The sequence below is a fragment of the Salmo salar genome, chromosome 24 (genome assembly GCF_965601325.2).
Source record: "Salmo salar chromosome 24, fSalSal1, whole genome shotgun sequence".
Lineage (NCBI taxonomy): Eukaryota > Metazoa > Chordata > Actinopteri > Salmoniformes > Salmonidae > Salmo > Salmo salar.
The window spans coordinates 12,922,907-12,932,336 of NC_138314.1; the positions used below are offsets into that span (position 1 = coordinate 12,922,907).

Sequence of the window (9,430 nt, forward strand, 5' to 3'; positions counted from 1 at the left end):
CAGTCCAACCATGGTGGCTGAGCTCAGCTGGGGTTTGGCGGGAGCTTGGCTGGGTCTCTAAAGGGCGAGACCCAGTGATAAGCCGTGGCTCTGTGCCTCTGCCCAGCCTCCTCCTCCTCTTCTGCTCCTGCTCTCTCCTGTCGAAAAAAGGCCATCAACTCAGCTCAGCCTCACTCCTTCCTGGCTAAGCTCCTGCTCCATACCAGCTGCAGGGCACATTTTTATTGTTATTTTTGTCCAGCCACAGTTTATGTGTGTGTGTGTGTGTGTGTGTGTGTGTGTGTGTGTGTGTGTGTGTGTGTGTGTGTGTGTGTGTGTGTGTGTGTGTGTGTGTGTGTGTGTGTGTGTCTGTGTGTGTGTCTGTGTGTGTGTGTTTTAGTGTGCGTGCGTGTGTGTAACAGGCCTGCGCTCCGGGCACTTCCTGCCGCTAACGGTTCGGTGGCGCAGTCACACGGGAAGACAAGGCGAGCTGTATCGGAACAGAACAATGCCAAAAAAAGGCTCTAATAAAAACAAACTGCAATGCTCAACTGGTGTAAATAGGCTTGTCTCCTGCTGTTCATCTGCATGGATGGACCACAGTCTGCAAACACAATGCAGTGCCCACAGGCCCACAGTCAGGGAAGGCTAGGTAACACCGGGAAAAGCTTTATTCTCATTCTGTTACTACACACAACACACACACACGCTCCTACCCCCATGGACCACCATGTTTATTACACACAAGACCGCACGCGCCCGCACACACCGCATAATACACACAACTACAGACACAATGGACCCAAGCAGCCCTGGCTCATTAGCTAGAGCACAAAGGATAACAGTGACATTGATGCTAAGGAAACAGAATGGACAGTAGAAAGAGAACGGCTGCAGAAAACATCTGTTCAAGGAGAGGGGAAAACAAGATGAGTTCCAACTTCCAACCAACTCACACACATCAGTCTCCTCTCTGAGCGACATTTCCGTAAATAACATGTTGTGGGCGCCGTCCCAAATGGCACCCTATTCTACTAATACAAGTGCACTACTTTTTGACCAAGGCCCACAGGCCCCTGGTTAGAAGTGGCACACTACATAGGGAGTCGGGTGTCATTTGGGACGGACTCATACAGTACGTAGGCCTTATACAGCCCGAGCTGGTTGGCAAGCCTTTGGCACAAAGGAAATCACTGTCCAACTGTCTCTAATACAATCCAGCTTCCACCTGCTTCAGGGGAGCCCACGAGCAAATGCTGAGATGAGACAAACGGAAGTAAAAGAAAGATGGCCCCATTTCAGGCTGTTCTAAGAAGCTGTTATGAGATGGAATAACACAGAATCTACGTTGAACAAATATCATTATGCCAGGCAACACGCACATAAAATGACAGAAACATATGCAAGTAGATGCCACCCCCCCCCCCCCCCCCCCCCCCCCACCAACAGAGCGAGTTTGGAAAATCAGCATGGGAGCCTTGAGGGAGGACAGTGAAATAGCAGATCAGTGGTCAATACTAGTCAGCTGGTAAAAAAACAAGCAGGCCGTTGCTCTCTCCAGGTCCACTCTCTCTCTCATACATAACGCAGCGCTTCAGTCGGAACACTGGACTTGTTATGAACCGTGCAGAGAGAGAAGGAGAAGTTTCTCTGAAGCTCAATATCACAAACTACAGAGCCCGTCCTCTGGGGATTTTGACCCAGAAGACAGGCCGAAGTGTCTCATCTTATGTAGAGATAGAATGTTACTGTAGAACCAGAACCGGGGACAGAAATCACCAGTGTGATCTATTCACAGGACCGCTCCTAGGTTTGTGTGTTTGTGTGTGTGTGTGTGAGTTTGTTTAACCATCCTTGTGGGTACCATAAGTCCTCACAAGGAGAAGTCAAACAAGGAAAATTCAGGTTAGGAGTTTTGGTTAGGTATAGTTTTAGGGTTAGGGTTAGAGGTTTGGGGTTAAGGTTAGAGTTATGGTTAGGTTAAGGTTGGGTTAGATTTAGGGTTAGGGAAAATAGGATTTTGGATGGGAATCAATTATTTGGTCCCCACAATGATAGCAATACAAAACTGTGTGTGTGTGTGTGTGTGTGTGTGTGTGTTTTCGACTGCATACAGAATGGTGTGTTTTAAAAAGTAACAGTGTGTGGGTGTGTGTGTGTGTGGGGGTGTGTGTGTGTGTGTGTGTGTGTGTGTGTGTGTGTGTGTGTGTGTGTGTGTGTGTGTGTGTGTGTGTGTGTGTGTGTGTGTGTGTGTGTGTGTGTGTGTGTGTGTGCGTGTGTGTGTGTGCTGCAGAGAGAACCCAGGCAGCTACACTTCACAGTCCTGCGTCAATGAATGTTTCTCTCTCTGGTCCACAGCTGCACACACAGCAGCCTCTCTCCAGCACACAGAGGGCTTTGGGAGCACCATCAAAACACAGGCCTATATCAACCCCAACTACACCCAGCCCTATCCCTGATCTCCTCACCCTCCCCATGATGCCCTTAAAACACTATACCCCCCCCCCTGCACCCCGCTTCTCTAAACATCATGCTGTGTCCAGCCCCAGCCCAACCCCCCACCGTTTCCCTCCAGGCCTAACACACACACACACACACACGCGCGCGCACACGCACACACAGACAGACAGACAGACATACACAAAGCCAGATGACCCATCTGCTCCTGTTCCGAAGCCCTCTCAGCTGGCCTGCCTGCATCACACCATCACAGCCACTGGCACGGACTCTGCACTCCTTTACTCTCCACCGCTGCCGACCGACAGGCCTGCTATAGTGCTGATACAAGACTATCACACTCATTACACACCAGGATAGAGAGAGGATAGGAGGATAGAGAGAGGATGGGAGGATAGAGAGAGGATGGGAGGATAGAGAGAGGATGGGAGGATAGAGAGAGGATGGGAGGTAGAGAGAGGATGGGAGGATAGAGAGAGGATGGGAGAATAGAGAGAGGATGGGAGAATAGAGAGAGGATGGGAGGATAGAGAGAGGATGGGAGAATAGAGAGAGGATGGGAGGATAGAGAGAGGATGGGAGGATATAGAGAGGATGGGAGGATAGAGAGAGGATGGGAGGATGGAAAGAGGATGGGAGGATAGAGAGAGGATGGGAGGATAGAGAGAGAATGGGAGGATAGAGAGAGGATGGGAGGATAGAGAGGATGGGAGAATAGAGAGAGGATGGTAGGATAGAGAGAGGATGGTAGGATAGAGAGAGGATGGGAGGATAGAGAGAGGATGGGAGGATAGAGAGAGGATGGGAGAATAGAGAGAGGATGGGAGGATAGAGAGAGGATGGGAGAATAGAGAGAGGATGGGAGGATAGAGAGAGGATGGGAGAATAGAGAGAGGATGGGAGAATAGAGAGAGGATGGGAGAATAGAGAGAGGATGGGAGGATAGAGAAAGGATGAGAGGATGGGAGAATAGAGAGAGGATAGAGAGAGAATGAAAGGAGGGTGGGGGAGAGAGACAGGGCCAAATTGAGGAGAAATGGAGGCTGAGAGAGAGAAGGATCGGAGAGGAATTAACATTTGAAGATGGAGAAGGATCCAAATTCCAAAGGAGAGCAATGAATCGTGAAAAAAGGGGCTCTTTTTTAATCTCATCCCCAGATTGCTGCAGCAACACAAGGGTAAAATCAAACTGTTGCTCACTGAGCTGTGCAGTGAACCGCATGCATTCAAACAGATTAATGCTTGCGAACAAAACAGGTTGAAATCAGTTGTGCATATATATGCAGGCGTTACGGCATCACCAGCAGAGAGAAAAGAGATTGATGTAACCATGTAATTCACATGTTTGGATGGCTGTTTGCCACGTGTGGTCACTCTCTTCAATATCTGCTGCGTTTACATTTCACAAGAGGCACGGGGATGACTGAATGCACTGTAGCAGCTTAGACACAGGACATGTGTTGGTGCTCCATGTCCCAGGCATGATGCAACCGCCACACTGCTCCCAGGACAGCTAGCTTCAGCTTCACACACATGCTAGCAGAGGATAACGGAGATAAAGAGAGCCAAGTGGTTACAAATCCATCTTTCGCCACTTAACCTAAAGAACGACGGCATCACAGTATTAAAAGTGCTTTATAGGCCAGCCATGAGGCTGCCTGTGAGTGGGCTGAAGAGCAGTGGGGATTCTGGGGACTAGGAGGAGGGGCAGGCAGCAGGATGTGGGGCCCATTGTGTGGCAACAATGAAGAGATCAACCCGGCAGGAGCCAAATCGGACTCTCAATAGACGCTTTAACATCTGGGGGGGAGGGAGGGCGCTGAGTTTGCATGCTTCCACCACCATTTTCCCTGCCTGCCAAATGGACACGCACAGGCCCTGGAGAAGTGTGGTAAATATCCCTAGACACACATGGGCACACACCCTGGAAATGTCAACACACCACCGACACCACTGGCATTGTAATTTTACTGTGGCATTATTATTCGTCGTGGCGGTGGCGCGTGCGCACGCGCGCGCCACACACACACACACACACACACACACACACACACACACACACACACACACACACACACACACACACACACACACACACACACACACACACAAACTCACACACACACACACACACACACACACACACACACACACACACACACACACACACAAACTCACACACACACACACAGAGAGACTTTAAAAACTGATCGTGGACCAGTCCTTAGGAACAAAATCAGCACCACACAATCCAACGTGCGCAAACCCTGTTGTCCAGTCAGCCAGTCAGTCAGTCAGCCAGTCAGTCAGCCAGCCAGTCAGCCTGTCAGTCAGCCAGCCAGCCAGCCAGCCAGTCAGTCAGTCAGTCAGTCAGTCAGTCAGTCAGCAAAGCAGTTCAACTGTTCTGCTCACACGTTCTAGCCAATTACTATCATCAGTCAGCTGAAGCTATCATTTACTTCATTACCGTTAAAAAGAAAGCAACAGAAAAAACTGGCCGAATTAATGCGTTAAGCCACTGTGAACTGGATACTTGTAATAATGTTTAATTACGGTAAAATAGTCCTCTCCAAAAGGTCTATAGTGTGATAACAACGTAGACATATCAGACACGAATTTGATCTAATTACAGTGTCTGTTTCGCAATCCAATGTATCCAAATGTATCCAAAAACAGTTAAACTACTCTGTGCCCGATTGTGGAAAGCATACATGCTCTATTTCACTCACTACAAACGTGGCACACATACATAGAACATGTAAGTTGAGAAAATAAGGAAGCCGTCTACCCAGACGATTTCGAACAGCATCGAATAAACATGGTCTGAATCATGATTTAAATGTGGTTTTGTAGGCTAACAACAACAACAAAAAACATTTGATTCGCTTCCAACTGCTTCCCAACCGCAGTGCGCTGTTTACAGTGGACTAGTAGAGATAAAGTTGCAGCAAGAATACAATTACGTTAGGTAAAAAATATTGTCCAGTGTACATAAAACCCGGTAAAAACAGTGTAGCCCACTTGTGGCAACAGTTGGAGCCCTGCTGACTAAGCCAACGAACGGATCAGATGTTTTTCTAATTTTTTCCCTCTTATATTTGGCTACTTTAAATATTCAACATTAGGCAGTCTCACGATGTGTCCAACCTACAGGATAACGCTCAAATGATTTGAATAATGTTGTAATGATTGCAAAAAAACTTACCGTAGTATTCGTTCTCTTCTGTAAGCTTATCTGTTCAGCAGTTGTGACGATAATAATGCAAAAGGCCTACTCTCTCTGTCAGTTCTCTCCGCAGTCGCGTAAACTGACGACAGATTCCGTATCCCTTTCCTTTCCGTTATCTCGGCTTTGTTTTTGGACGATTCAGTTAGTTATAAATTATTCCACATCCCAACAAATGTCACTTGTATTTGTTTGCGTTTTTCCTTCAGATTTCTTGCGAAGCATCTGGAAATCAAGACATATGATGCTGTCAGTTTACATAGCGGAACTCGCTCTCTGCTCCGCTCACTCCCTCAATCGCCAGGCTCTGTAATACGAAACCAAGAAAGAAAGATCCACTTCCAAAGCATATAAAACCTCTCCTCGGCGCTCTCCGACAGAGAACTGCACAACTCTCGATATGAAGAAGTTTCTGCAGAAATTAAAAACAGTCAGTAGATAGAGAGAGAGGGACATCGGTTGGTCGTTGCGTTAATGAGCAGATATTCCAGTGGAATACCGGTTAAGTGTGCCTATACCGTTACGCTGCAGCGTGTGCCATACTTCTTCTGCATTACGTATCACAGTGGGGACCAAGGATGACACAAAGGCACAAACAGGTCCCCGCCCATTCCCCCTGTGCAATTCCCAGACTGGGCTATTTGATAGTCCCAAAAGTCAGGTTACAGAGGAATAGACCTTTTGATGAGTTATGGTAATTTAGGCATATATAACACATAACACACTATATAGATATGAATATGAGTTTGATTAGGAAAATGAATAGTAGATTTATATACCACCTTTGTGATTTATTTTAGGAAGTGGACTTTGTTGAGGAATAAAATATATGTCTATCTGTCTGTCTAGTGATGACAAGAAAGTAAAATAATGTATGATGATATTGTACAGGTGTCGGATCTTAATTTGACCAGTTTCTCAAAGCAGGAAAAGTATCCTGCAGCAACAGGAAATGTGAATAATTGTGTGGATTATAATGAATGGACATTTTTGTAGGGGTTGATACATTTTTAGTTAGGGACAATCAAGACGGACATTTTTTAAATTACAAACTTTAGAATTATTTTTAAACCTTGAATACACTACATTGGCTAACCGCACATTGGCTAACCGGGCTATCTGCATTGTGTCCCGCCACCCACCACCCACCACCCGCCAACCCCTCTTACGCTACTGCTACTCTCTGTTCATCATATATGCATAGTCACTTTAACCATATATACATGTACATACTACCTCAATCAGCCTGACTAACCTGTGTCTGTATGTAGCCTCGCTACTTTTATAGCCTCGCTACTGTATATAGCCTGTCTTTTTACTGTTGTTTTATTTCTTTACTTACCTATTGTTCACCTAACACCTTTTTTGCACTATTGGTTAGAGCCTGTAAGTAATCATTTCACCTTAAGGTCTACAACTGTTGTATTCGGCGCAGGTGACAAATAAACTTTGATTTGACTTGAAGTTAGCATTTCCTGCTGTGCAGGAAGTTTCCTGCAACAGAGTGATTAAATTAAGATCCTACAACTGTATAATGGAGGGGAAGAAAACAACAGATCTGAAAGAGGAAACATACAAGACATGGGATTATGATTGACAGATTAGGTGACGGGATTAGGAGGTATAGTATAGTAAAGAATCTGATAATCCCAAATACCCAAGAGATTTCATACTAATAGATTCATACAAAAGTTTGATCTTCTTTGTCTCTTGGTATGGGAATGTATGATTAATAGTCCTGTGTGAATGCATGTGTATTATATGTACAGTAAACTGTTACCACAGTAAGCTATAGGCATTATAATATGTCAATATTATGGGTTGTTATTCTAATAGACTCTGAAGAAATAATTTGCATTAAGACTATAAATCCAGTAGCCTATGCTATCACAGTGGGTTAGATATTGTAATAATGTGTTGCTTTTCTGACAGACTCAGAGGAACTAGTTGGCTCGTGTTTGAAAATTGGCCCATAGCAGTTACAGAAATATCAAAGTGAAATGACTAAGTCTCAGACATAAATCTCCAGACAGTGGAGATGTGTAGCTCCAAGCGTTTATGGCGTAGATAGAAGGTATGTAAAGGTGAAATAATGAAGAGGCCTATTCAACTTCAATCCCTAAGTTAATTTTGTTACTTCTGTTACTTTAGTTGTGTAATGTTGATGTACTATGCCTACCAATAGGAATGGTAAACAGGTGGGTATAAGCACTCCAATCCATTGCGTGCTGTTGCTGAAATTAAACATCTGTGAGCTAGAGGGGGAGCTACATTTGTTTTAGTTCAAGTGGCATCATTCATTCCTGTCAGATTTAATGTAGAGGCCTTTGCAGTTTGCACATGAAGCCTTGAAACAACCCTAAAAGCATACATTCGAGCTGCTGACAGAGGGCAAGACACAGTGCATTCGGAAAGTATTCAGACCCCTTCCTCTTTTCCACATTTTGTTACGTTACAGCCTTATTCTAAAATGGATGAAATACATGTTTTTCCTTAATCAATCGACACACAATACCCCATAATGACAAAGCGAAAACAAGTTTTTAGAAATGTACATAAGTATTCAGGCCCTTTGCTATGAGACTTGAAATTCAGCTCAGGTGCATCCTGTTTCTATTGACCATTCTTGAGATGTTTCTATAAATTGATTGGAGTCCACCTGTGGTAAATTCAATTGATTTGGAAAGGCACGCACCTGCCTATATAAGGTCCCACAGTTGACAGTGCATATCAGAGCAAAAAACCAAGCCATGAGGTCGAAGGAATTGTCTGTACAGCTCGGAGACAAGATTGTGTCGAGACACAGATCTGGGGAAGGGTACCAAAAAATGTCTGCATTATTGAAGGTCCCCAAGAACACAGTGGCCTCCATCATTCATAAACGGAAGAAGTTTGGAATCACCAACTCTTCCTAGAGCTGGCCACCCGGCCAAACTGAGCAATCGGGGGAGAAGGGCCTTGGTCAGGGAGGTGAACAAGAACCCGATGGTCACTCTGACAAAGCTCCAGAGTTCCTCTGTGGAGATGGGAGAACCTTCCAGAAGGACAACCATCTCTGCAGCACTCCACCAATTAGGTCTTTATGGTAGAGTGGCCAGACGGAAGCCACTCCTCTGTAAAAGGCACATGACAGCCCGCTTGGAGTTTGCCAAAAGGCACCTAAAGGACTCAGACCATGAGAAACAAGATTCTCTGGTCTGATGAAACCAAGATTGAACTCTTTGGACTGAATGCCAAGCGTCACGTCTGGAGGGACTGGGGGACTAGTCAGGATTTGAGGGAAAGATGAACAGAGATGAAGTACAGTGAGATCCTTGATGAAAACCTGCTCCAGAGTGCTCAGGACCTCAGACTGGGGCGATGGTTCACCTTCCAACAGGACAACGACCTTAAGTACACAGCCAAGACAACAGAGCAGTGGCTTCTGGACAAGTCTCAGAATGTCCTTGAGTGGCCCAGCCAGAGCTCAGACTTGAACCCGATCGAACATCTCTGTAGAGACCTGAAAATAGTTGTGCACCTTTGCTCCCCATCCAACCTGACAGAGCTTGAGAGGATCTGCAGAGAAGAATGGTAGAAACTCAACCTGTCACACCCTTATCTGTTTCACCTGTCTTTGTGATTGTTTCCACCCTCCTCCAGGTGTTGCCCATTTCCCCCATTATCCCCTGTGTATTTATAACGGTGTTCTCTGTTTGTCTGTTGCCAGTTCGTCTTGTTTGTCAAGTCAACCAGCGTTTTTTGGATCAGCTTTTCCCCAGTCTCTCT

At 45.7% G+C, this 9,430-nt stretch overlaps 1 protein-coding gene across 1 annotated transcript in view; it reads right to left on the reverse strand.

The window, feature by feature from the left end:
- The window catches only part of LOC106585097 (semaphorin-4C), a 51,427-nt gene extending 45,203 nt beyond the window's left edge, over positions 1 to 6,224 (reverse strand). Inside the window, exon 1 of the mRNA XM_014170926.3 lies at positions 5,642 to 6,224. The gene's annotated coding sequence lies outside the window, so the exon portion shown is untranslated. The remainder of the gene's footprint in view (positions 1 to 5,641) is intronic.
- Positions 6,225 to 9,430: the final 3,206 nt, after the last annotated feature.